General features: G+C 39.0%; 2 long non-coding RNA genes across 3 annotated transcripts; both read right to left on the bottom strand.

The window, feature by feature from the left end:
• Window positions 1-5,148: 5,148 nt before the first annotated feature.
• On the bottom strand, window positions 5,149-6,763 carry LOC113347983. 2 transcript variants are annotated; one of them, XR_003359371.1, is made up of 3 exons: window positions 6,626-6,763; window positions 6,354-6,419; window positions 5,149-6,223 (listed from the first exon to the last, which is right to left on the bottom strand). It is a non-coding gene; the product is annotated as an uncharacterized LOC113347983 (long non-coding RNA). The 2 variants fall into 2 exon arrangements; XR_003359370.1 differs by lacking the exon at window positions 6,354-6,419.
• Window positions 6,764-6,884: 121 nt separating this feature from the next.
• LOC113347982 lies at window positions 6,885-8,248 on the bottom strand. Its single transcript, XR_003359369.1, has 3 exons — window positions 7,481-8,248; window positions 7,142-7,222; window positions 6,885-6,992 (listed from the first exon to the last, which is right to left on the bottom strand). It is a non-coding gene; the product is annotated as an uncharacterized LOC113347982 (long non-coding RNA).
• Window positions 8,249-12,592: the final 4,344 nt, after the last annotated feature.

Below are 12,592 nucleotides of genomic sequence, written 5' to 3'. Positions count from 1 at the left end.
CAATAAAGGGTAAGCCTCACACCATCTCCTTCTTTGCTAAAGTTTGAAAACTGTTAAAGTTCACATGTCCCATCCTCTTATGCCATAACCAAGAATCATCATGAACACTGCTACTATAACAGCTTTCCTTTTGATGTTGAATATTCAAAGGAAATAACCTATTCTTGGTCATCTGAACTTTAGCTATCAACCTTCTTCTTCTATCTGAAGCATAAACCATTATAAATATTCATAGAATATCCTCTTTCAGACAACTGACCCATACTCATCAAATTTTGATGTAAACCTGGAACGTAAAATACATCCATGATGTATGATTTTGAACCATTCTTAAGAACAATTCCAATTCTTCCTTTTCCCATAACTGGAATTGTAGAACTGTTAACCAATTTTACTGTTGATCTAACAAACTCATCAAGCTTATCAAGTAAATCTTTTCTTCCACACATATGATTGCTACAACCATTATCTAAATACCACTTAAGTTGTGGTTGTTCTTCTGTTGTGTGACATGCAAGTCATGTTTTCATCCTTCTTTTCTCTTTCTTCTTCTTCTTGAATTTTTGCAATATTAGATTTGAAATTTGCTTTGTAATTATTAGCAACTGTCTTTCTTGGTTCTGGACACTCAGCAGCAATATGTCCAAAATCTCCACAATTATAACACTGTATTTTTGATCTATCAAATGGCTTCCTATAACTATCATTATTTGATCTCCCACCATTGTTGTATCCTCCTTGAAAACCTCCAGCATTAGGTTTTCCTTGATTGTTTCTCCAGCTAACTTGACTCTGAAGTGCCTCTTCAACTTGTTTTGCAGCAACTATTTTCTCTTGTAATCTTTGTTCATAAGCTTGTAATGAACCCAACAACTCATTAAGAGTCATAGTTGGAACTGTGTTGCATTCTTCTATGGCAGTAACCTTTGATTCAAATTTCTCAGGCAAGCTTCTTAAACTCTTCTCTACAATGGTTGAATCTTCTATAGTATCACCATTAGCTTTCATCTCATTTACGAGGTTTAATGTTTTTGAGAAAACATCTGATATTTTTTCAGTAGTTTCCATTTGCAGCAATTCATACTTTCTCTTCAGAGTTTGTACTCTAACCTTCTTGACTTTGTCAGATCCCGTGTAGTATCTTACCAAACCATCCCATGCGGCTTTAGCTTGCTTATTATAAATCACTCTATCCATGAGAGATTCATGAATACCTTGATGAAGAATGTATGTGGCTTTAGAATTCTTCTTTCTGTTTTCAGTTAATAGGGTTTGCGCAGCTCCTTCAACTACAACTCCTTCTACTAGTTCTACATAACCATCTTTCACAATATCCCATACCTCTTGGTATGTGAAAATATTCTCCATCTGCAACCTCTAGTGCTCGAAGTTTTTACCTTCAAACACAGGTACCTTAATTGAACTTAAACTCGTCATCTTCTTCAACTCAACAACTCATACCCACATCCCTAGAATCTGATACCAGTGCTCTGATACCAGATGTAGAAAATCTGATATCAAAGACTTAATGAAATAACACAAAACTAAACTCAAACAAACTTCTCTTAATTGATGTGTTTCGACTCATGGCTTAACAACCTATTTATATGATTAACAAACTTGACTCTCAAGTAAAAAGACTTTCTTAAACAAAATCAAACTCTAACAAGAAACTTCTAAACAATTCTTACGTAAATAAACTCTTAAAACCAGTAATACTTGCAACCCAAGTAAACTTCTAAAAACCGTACCATGGATCAACAACGCTTGTTTATCCATTCACTTCATGTCAATTGTACCAGTTGATCCAACCACATTCTATCAACTCTCATAGTTTATCCATACTATTGTATCAACAACACTTGTTGATCCCTTCTGTCTTCTTCATAGTATCTTGGTTTATTTTTCAACAATGCTCACATCTAGAAAACCTAAGCAATTTTAACAGACACTTGGTTTTAGCGAGTGGCAGAGCGATACCATTTTGAGAACAAACGAAATAAAAGGTTAAAAATATGTCAAAATAATTAACCTATTATTCTGGAATTTCATCATATATTTAATGTTCAACCAAAAGAGTGCCTATTTTACTTCCTAACCTCATGAACTTCAATGGTCTCAAAATACGAACTTCCAACAGATGTATCTTTTACTGTAAATCTTATAGACACGTATATGTTCAAATATAAAGACGTACATAAAGTGAACTTACCGGATACATGATTAAGAAAATAATGACTGCGTGTTCTTTCTAGGCGATAATAAACAACAGTCTTGCTTGGCCTCTGAGTTGGGTAATGTCTTTGTCATTATCTGTTACAGATCCCATTTGAAGTGTTCTTTGCAGACATCAGCTTTCAGTTGTATTCCAGAAACTAATGATCATGCTATACTATAATTTTGTGCATTGTTTCAAAGTAATATCCGTAACTTTAATGTTAATGGGTTAATGATACATGAAAGTTATCATTCTCTCGTTCATTTTTGCTGTCTTTTGTAATAAAAATCACGACCAATCCCATATTGTCACTTCGAAAACACCAAATTTCAGATCATGGAATAGAAAAATATAGAGGGTTTCCCTTTTATCGAGCCCGTTACTGTAGGACAGTTGTAATGACCATGACTTTAAGTTTTCAGTTTTTCCATGAGATGCGTCCGTGTCGATTAAACTTTTAGCCATCCTTACCACATTTAATCCTTCCTTGGCGCCAGAGAATCAATTACCCAGTACATGAACGTCAGTGTCGATGAAACTTTGTGCAACAATCCTTACCATATTTGAATATAAAATCCTTCCTCCGGACAGAGAATCGATTACCCTGTACATGAACGCACTTGCCCGACTAAGAATTTAGAATTTAGGAATAAGACAAAGGAAGACAACGATTGCACTACTTTATAATATTTGAACCGTTGCCTCCTACGGTGACCAGAACACAGTACACAAGTAGGTTCATATGTCGTATCTCTTGGCTAAAGAGTCGCTTATTCTTCTTTGAAACGATCGTGTCGCTTGAGCCTAAGGGTTGCACCCTGTGGACTGACTTTTTGAGTTAGTCCCAGAGTTACAATATCAGATGTGTCACTATCCGTGCACAAAAACTCTAACAAAATAATTTTTTCACAAAAACCACATTTAACATAAATTGTTTATATTATCCTTCTAGTTTAAATCACCCCAACAAAAACAAAAATCAACCCCACCTTTAATTTTATAATTTCCACCAACAACAACATACCATCGTGCCACCATCACTGACCACCATCACCGCCAACCACCACCTCCGACCACCACCACTGCACCTCCACCACCGCACCCCCACCACCACTGCACCTCCACCAACGCACCTCCACCACCACCTTCGACGACTACCACCGCACCTCCACCGTCGTTTACCACAACCACCACCGTCAACCACCGCCACCGTCTACCACCGCCGACCGTCACCACCATCGCCACCGCACTACCGCCGCCGCTCCACTGCCGTCGTCCACCACCACCACCGCACCAGCAGCAGCACCACCACCATCTGCCACCACCGCCACCAGCCATCACCACCACTATCGACCACCGCCGATCACCAACGCCGTTGACCACTACCGACCAAAACCAGCACCAACTGCCACACCGCCACCAGCACCACGACCGCCCATCACCACCACCGATCAAAAATTAGATGAAACCGATTTTAGTTTCATCATTAATATGATGAAACCGATTTTGGTTTCATCATAAAAATAAGATGAAACCATAATGTTAGTGTCAAACATTCACAGATTAGAATGTCAGGTTTCAACAACTAATCCCTCGACATATATAAATCAGGATAAATCATCACATGTATCAAAGGGAATATCATGAAACATAATCATATAGAGTTATAAATTTCAATTCACGTATCAGAGTCAAACCTTTTTGTCTTCTTCAATCAAGAGTTTTTGAGGCGAAGGTAAACCCAGAAACTGCTAATGATAAAATTTCCAAGCCAAACAGGCATATACATGTCAGTAAGGCACTACAATCAACATGTAAACTGGGGACCAAGAAGCCAAATCTCAGTCAAAAAATGAATAATGGGTGAAGGATAGATTACACCAACCACAATTGACCAGAAGGTAGGAATTGACTCTATAATCTTCTTCCTTTTTATAAGTAACCTGTTATAGGGGCGGCATGGTTTGTTAGAGGGTCGGCATTCTAATATGACAAAAAGGGTCATTACATGATCATTCAAGGTATCCTTTATAAAAAAAATATTGGAAAAAATTAATCCTCATAATTGATAACCTAGTTTAATGATGACAATCAAGTTTAGTGTTAATGATTAATTTCACTTATATTAACTCAAAATCCAAACCAAAATCAGATTTTCAGAGTTCAAAAAAAAAAAAAGTTTAGAGGAGAAGGTCAATCTCAATCAATTGAAGAAATTAACCAACAAAATGAAGAACCAAGACCTGAAAATAATCGGGTATACTTCTAAATTAGTCCCAACTAGCTTTTTGTTGGTCAAAATTATCTAAAATACGTAAAAAAATTCATTTTTTTTACATTTTCAGAGCTAATTACGGTTGGAATTTTGCTCATAACCAACCGTAAATCGAAGTTACGGTTCGTAAAAGATGAACTACCAACCGTAACTGGTTAAATTTGAAGAAAACTCAATCGTAAAACCAGTTACGGTTGGTAACTAAATGCTCGATACCAACCGTAACTCAATTAAGGTTGGTAAGCAAATGCTCGATACCAACCGTAACTGAGTTACGGTTCGTAAACTAAAATGGTTACCAACCGTAACTGAAAAAAATTCTCAGATATAAGAACATACGGTTGGTAATTGAACTATTACCAATCGTAACAACATCAAAATATCCAGTTACGGTTCGTAATTGAGTTAAAATCAACCGTAACTCACATAAACCCAGAAATTTCAATTTCAATTTTCATCTAAAACCCTAATTTTTGATATAAATTAAACTTAAATCGAACAAAATAAACCAAATCGTAATTGGGTTTTCAAAACATACCTCATATAAGTCATTACACTACACTTGATTAATTTTCGAATAGTCGATTAATCGAAGATGATGAAATTTTGAGTTTTAATGGAGGTTACGGTTGATGGGAGGAGGAGAAGAGAAGAATAAAGAAAACAAATTTTCAATTTAGCTTTGATTTAGGTTAAAAAATGGGGAGCTTAATCTAGTTAATTTACACCTTTTATAGGACATCTTCTAACCAACTAGAGGGACATTACTATCACACTACCGCCCCTCTACTAAACCAACCTCCCTTATAACTGGTTACTTTTATAAGGCAATTCCAAAGCATTAAGGTATCCCCACATTTTTTCTCTGCTTCCTCCTCCCACACCTTCTTCTAATACTTCTGCTTAAGTTAGGAATTGACTCTACCATCGCCGATGCCGACCACCATTATCACGGACCACCGCCAATGTCGTCGACCATCTCACATACCACCGCCACCACCAACCAGCAACTTATGGTAACGTCATCCACCACCCACCACCACCAAATATTCATAAAACCACCACCGTCGCCTCTTAGAACAAATCCAACCACCACTAGCAACCACCAACGCCAACCACCGCCGATGTCAACAACACCACCGCCATTACCACCCCCAGTAGCACCACAACTGCCAATACCATCACCTGCGTAACTAAATTTTTGATGAAACCAAAACTGGTTTCATCAAAAAACAATTCATCTCTGTATCATTAATGAAATATTGATGAAACCAAAACTGGTTTCATAGAAAATAAAAAACAAATCAGATGAAACCAAAATTGTTTCAACAAAAAAAATCACTTAGAAAAGTTTAGTTTCGTCAATAAAACCTCAAAAAATATTGATCAAACGCAGATGAAATAAATGCTTGTTTCAATAAAATACTATTTATTACCAACAATGTTGGTTTCACCGAAAAATTTCAAAAAAATTAAGGAAAAGTTACATGAAATCAAAATCGGTTTTACCAACTTTATATGAAACTGAAATTGGTAGCGTTTTAATTTTTCTTTTCCTACACTTTTTGGGCTAAAAATGTTTTCTAAAAACTATTGTGGTGGTGTATATATTTCCATCCCAAGCTGATAACATTCGCACTCAAGAGTAAAATTAAGATTACCACCTCCGCCACGGATCACCAGATCCGCCGTCGTAGACCACCACCAGCCCCACCGCCGCCGACCACCACCTGTTTCAACAGAAAAAAAAAATCATATGACCAAACAAGATTGGTTTCATTGACATAAATTAAAAAAAATTACCAAAATTAGATGAAACCAATATTGGTTTCAGCAAAATGAACAAAAAAAAAATGATACCAAAATTGGTTTCGTGCAAATTCATTTTCAGTATCTCCAGTGAACATATGTGGACTTGTTGTGTACCTAGAAAAGATTATAAAAGTCAAGATGACAATTAAATGATTCAATGTAATCTAAATTCATGAACTATATATTGGCCTGGATTTCTATTCCTATTAAATTCATGAACTATATAATTAGATTTTTTTTTCTTTTGAAGCATATGTCCTAATTAGTTATATAGTGTTTATAATTTTGTAACTGTAATGCGATAGTGTATAATTTTGTACCTGTAATGGGATTATGCGTAGTGCTTGCATGATGTACAGTATCAGCTGGACGCAATCAAAGCACCCATTAAGTGCATCCATACAAAGAGCGCTAATACCACCAACCACCACGTTGTTAACGAACTTGGAGACCTAACTGCATTAGGAATTTCACAAAACTGGATGAGGAATTCCATAAAGGATCTTATACAGTAAACAACGATACAGGCTAGAGCGACTAATTGGAAGAATTGGAGAAGAAAGGGAGAAAAGGTCTTCACTTGCCTATAAAGTGCAAACATGTTTCCTTCCTTATGTACAAGCTTTCTCGCATTTATAACCAAAACAAGAGCCATTGAAAGAGCTGTCGTACGTCCAACAAATTATCCTGAATAAAAGTATATTAGTTAACGCCTAAGAAATACAACAGTAGCAGCATACAACAATGTAATATACTTTAGTCTCATTAAAAAGACAGAAGCTGCACTAAATTCAACTCGTTTGTGAAAGTTTAATTAGTGAGCAGGATCAACTTACCTGGTAAGAACGATGTTTTGTGCTTTCCTTTTTTCGTTGTTACCCAGTAAGTGGTACCTCAATTCTAAGTTGCCTCCACATCTGTTAACTCATAGTATATTCAGAACTATCATTGGTACTAATCAAGAAACACAAAAAACAGACAGAAAACAAACCAAATCATGTGCACAAACATGACAAGATTAACCTAACAAGAAAAAAATGAATCAACATTTTGTTATTTATTAACAAAAAAAAGTGTCGGAGTTAAAGAACTAAGCAAATTATACCTCAAATGTAAAATTTTCATGTCGGTCATAATCATAAAGTTCCAAAATTTAAAGAAAGTAAGCTTCTTACCATCTTGAACGTATTGAATTCCACCCTTTTCCTCTTGCATTTTTGTGCTTTATCTTCATAATCTTCTGATCCCAGATTATGTTTGCGATAATAAAACACAACTCCCAATTTTTACGAATCATTTATGCCACATTCCAAATGAGTTCCCCCTAAATTTATCCTTCAAAGAGATACCCTTCCCTTTTGTATCCGTTCAGAAATTTCAATTCGATTTATTGGTAAGAAGATCTAAATCATTTGTTAAGAGCAAAATTCCATCCAATCGATGGGATAACAATCTCTGAAAATTAAAAAGAAAAATCGCTAAATTTTTCAAAAACAAATTGGATCTGATCAAATTTAGATTTTCATTGAGAGATTAAATACCAATCGAACAAAATCAATATAAGTTAAAAATCAACCAAAATTAATCAAACTAGAACTAATTGAAGGGCGTAAAATTGGCTGTGGTGATGGTGGAGGTGGTTTAGAAGTGAGATTTGATTGTATTGGAGTTGGAGAAGGTGTAAGTGCCGCTGGTGAGGAAGGAGGACGAAGAGGAGGTGGATCTGGCGTTGATGGAGGATCAGAAATTGATAACGGGTACGACGTTCTGAGAGAAGAAGTAGGAGGTGCTAGAGGAAGAGGCGACGGTGATCATGGCATATCTTGAAGTGACAATGGCTCAGTGGTGGTGCTGCGGTAGGAGGAGCAGCTGGTGGTGGTGGGGAGAAGAAAGAAGAAATGAAATATTAAACGAGTGGAGAAGATAGATTGATAAGGATATATACAGTAAAGAGTAGGATAGGGATTATAAAAATTAAATTTAAATCATTTTACTTTGAAATGGAGTTTTTGTATCAATTTTACATGATATGGTTTTTGTGTGTCTCAGATAGGGGTGCACATACCCTACCCATACCCGCCATTTCTATCATACCCGTCAGTATTTTAACCGTATCCTATCCTACCCACTATCTGACGGGTAGGGCAACGGTTAGAGATTTTTTATCCGCTATTAAATGGGTAGGATAACGGGTGAAGCTCGAAATTAACATATCCGGTAGCCTACCCGCTAACATATTGAATGATTTAATGGTCCTTGTACTGTTTTCTTCTCCTGCTCATTTTCTCGTCGTTTTGAAACATATCAGGGGTAAAAGTAAAATTGTTTTTTTCTTTAATCATACCAAAAACAAAAATTCATAGAATGTCCCAGATTCCCAACCCCTTTCTTCTTTCTTCTTCACCTCAAATCGAACACAAAATCCCAGCCCCTTTCTTCCCAGAAACTGAACTGAACTAGGGTTCTAAGTTCTAACTTGTAACCGTATATTTTACTCTCTCAATATCATGTTCATCTTTCAGGGTCACGTATACAACCATTTACTTGGTTGGTTCGTTGACACTATAATAGTCTAATTCCGGCCCTCCTTCACCAAAATATGATGGAGAAGACATTGTTCCAATCTTAGGTAAGCCGATTGTCAACACGTAAATCACGAAGGCATCTATATGTTCACAAAAAATGTTCGCATTCTATACACATGCTCGCACTGATGAGACGATTGCATTGATTCCTTGGCTCAAAACCTTCAGGTTTATCATTGCCTCGTCTAATATCATCACCAGAGGCGTTCACATAGAGGAAGATAAAGAAAACGAAGTGTAAAAGTAATACTCGTGGAGTATAAAATGGATGTAAAGTGCTGAAATGTAAATAAGACTGGGATTTACGTGGTTCAGCACTAAGACCTACATCCACGGGGTTGTCGTTTTCACTATGCATTTGATGATTACAGAGATAGTCGAATGACTTTGGAGTTTACATAGGTCTGCAAATTTTAAAATGTAAACTTACACTAACAATTCTTCTCTCTCGACTTCCCTCTGAACCTCCCTCTCTTTTTCGATCCCCTCTCTCTTGGTGGAGATGGGGTATTTATAGGGTTAGAGTGTGGGACCCGTTTCTGAGAGCCGTTGGAACCTTATCTTCTTGTGCTTTGTGTCCATCACGCAGGGGTCTTTGTTCATTGCTTGATCACGCAGAGTCATCCTCGTTCGTTCCACGGGTTGATCGACACGTACACTGCTCAGAGTGTTTAATGCGGGTAGTTGAGACGCATGCTGGTGTCAGACAAGTGTCTTCTGCCCCTGTCACGTCCATGTCAGTCAACCTTCTCTTCACCGTTGATCTTGGCTCTTTTTGGGGGATGATATAAATCAACTCTTAGGGAGTTATTTGGTGCTCCGCAGTACACCGTGCTTTTGGTACATCCTTTAACTTCTGCCCTTGGATTTGTTTGGGCGAAGATCCGACGTCGACGGGATGGGATTCTTGGCTGTGGGCGTGTGTCATCATGTTTTGATGACTTGGTCCGCATGCTCTCCACGTGTCTTCTAACATACACGTGTTTGATGATGAAATATGTACACACAATTTGCCCCTTTTCTTCGGGCTTGAGTGTTTAGTGGGAGCATTGACGAAAACAGACGTTACATATTCCTCCTCTCTCCTAATAACTTCTCCTAGATACTTGGGTATGTTTCTCACTCGTGCATTAACTGCTCATTTAATGGGCACGTTTCTCATTCCTCCATTAACTTCCTTCTCTTTCTTTCGAGTATATAAAGGAGAGGAGAAAAAATTAATTTCATTCTCCTTGAAAATTAATTTCATTCTCCCTATCAGACTTCATCCTTTGTTCTTCAACCATTAAATTCTCTCTGCCCTAGCATTAATCACGCTCGTTTCTTCTTTGTTATCTCATTTGTCTTCTTTTGGTATTTTGTTTGTGCGGTAAGGTTTCTTTTCTTCGTTTCTGTTGTTTTAAATTTTGTGTTGATTGTAAATTTCCTGCTGCTGTTGTACCTTGTTTGTGATAAAGAACATCTTTCGATGCATGTATGCTAGTTTGCCCTTGTTCTTCTTCTCAAATCGAGGAGACCAGTGTTTCAATTGTATTGATTTTTTTTTTTTAGGGTTTATAGGCTATGCTGAGATGAACTGTTAATTTTGTGGTTTTTTGATCTTTGGTGATGCCCTCATGTTTGCTTCTAACTTGTTTTTTGTACCTCCTCGCAGCCATGTCTGACCGTCCGCGGCTTCCTTATCAAACTCCGCCTTCCAGTCTGCCGAGATCCCCTCCGCGTAGAGAGTCTGATACATCTCCACATGGGGGAGATCTCTCTAAATTGTCACAGATGGATCCCCGCGGTAATAGAGTTTTGTCTTCTTCTGGGACGAAGGCTTCACCTCCTAGGAAGGGGGATCCATCGAAGGGTCCCTTCCGGGTCTCGATACACTGCCAGCCGTGCTCCATCTCGTCCTCGTGATGACTCCAGGTGTACGCAGACACCTCCTCGCAGTGACACCTTCGATATTCCCCCTCTTCGTTCTATAATGCCCGTGCAGAACCCTCTGCTGCCGCCTCCAGTACTTTCTTTCAAAGGGAAGAACTCCAAAGGTGTTGTGCCGAGAGTTGAATCATCTAAAAATCCTCCTTTCAAAAGAAAAGCTTCCGAAGCTTTTGTTGGTTCGTCTGATCCCGCGGAAGAAGAGGAGGATGTCCCGGTGATACGCAGCGTTTCGGTTAGCAAGAAGAAAGTCACGTTTAAGCACATTGACCTTGAAGTTTTCAAGGAAAAGCATGAGCTCCAAGCCTTCGAGGTTCGTTTCTATGCCCCTGAGGATGATATTACTTACGAGCTCATCTCGAAGTATCAGTTTGATGAGTTTCATCCGTTGACTACGGTTGGAGCCTTCGAGGCGGGTCTTATGCTGCATTGTATAAGTATGGTGATTCCTTTTATTATGATGTGCTGGCTGGTCGCGAAGGATCTTCCACCAATAATCATAGTCGTTCCGTGTCGCAATTATCGGGGAACTATCTCCGTGCACTGAGGGAGTGTTATCTGCGGAGTAAGGTGGAGACGACGATGACATGTTACGTTCCAAATCCCGCTGAGAGGGAGTGGTATACTCCTGAAAACTTCAACAGCTCCTTTGGGGATTATGTCAATAGTAGGAACCGTAAACCGTGGAGTGTTAGTCTTCGTAACCTCGCTGCTCCTCGGGGCGAAATTCGTCTCTTAAGTGAGGTGAGCGATGCCAAACTGAAATACGTTCCAGGCACCGAGGGGTCGGCTCAGCGGAAACTTTGTCCTGCTCGTGAAAGGATCAAGCGTGACCATGATTATGAGTGGCATGCCACTGTTATTGAAATTGTTGGTCCTTGGGCGTATGGTTGGATTCCCGGTCCGCGCGGTTGGCGTCCTTCTGAGAGTAGCAGGCCTCGTGAATCTCCTCCTGCTCGTTATGGAGATTTCTGTCCCTGGCGTTTAAATTTAGAGGGCATGAACTTTCTTTATGCTCTCGACGTTGTTGATGGAGACGAGGAAGAGGGTTCTGGTGCTATACTTCCACCGAAGAGTGTCGCTACTACCAAGGTATGGTTATTGCAGATTCTGGCCGCGTCCCTCCTTTTTTGAAAATCAAACTTTGTGTATGAGGAAATAACTCTTTTTGTGGAACGTGTATTGGTTTGCAGGTGTCGAAAAAGAAAAAGATTGGGCCCAAGCAGTCTTATACCATTGTGACGGGTGAGGCTGAGGTTCATGAAGAAGTTACCAGTCCAGTGAACGAAGAGTTTACCGAGGATGAGGAAATGTCTGATGGGGAAGAACGCACTGATACTTCCCCTCCTGATGTCGAGGAAGAGGTTGGTGCGGATTGTGATGGTGTTGATGGGGGAAATAATACCGCGGTGGCCGAGGGAAGTGTTACCGCGGAAATGTCTGCTCCTGCTGGTGATAACCCTGGTGGTACGGAATTTACCGGAGGGGGTGAGGCTGCGGAAACTCTCCCCACCATTTCTCAAGAGTTCTCCTTTGACAGGACATATTCTGCAAAGGAACTCTTTGATGATGCCCTCGGTTTTCCCGAAGACTTTTCTTTGCTTTCCCCCAATGATGATTGGGATGTGCTCGGGGTTTTTGGTAAGGAAAATGCTGCTGTTCAGAATGAGGGCGCGGATGATCACATTGCGCGTGGTGATGCCGAGACTTGTGCTGATGGGGAAATGACAACAAAGGGGAAGTCTGTGGTTGACTCACCTTCCGAGGATTTCCCTC

Source organism: Papaver somniferum, chromosome 2, assembly GCF_003573695.1.
Source record: "Papaver somniferum cultivar HN1 chromosome 2, ASM357369v1, whole genome shotgun sequence".
Lineage (NCBI taxonomy): Eukaryota > Viridiplantae > Streptophyta > Magnoliopsida > Ranunculales > Papaveraceae > Papaver > Papaver somniferum.
This window is presented reverse-complemented; position numbering and strand designations above follow the sequence as displayed.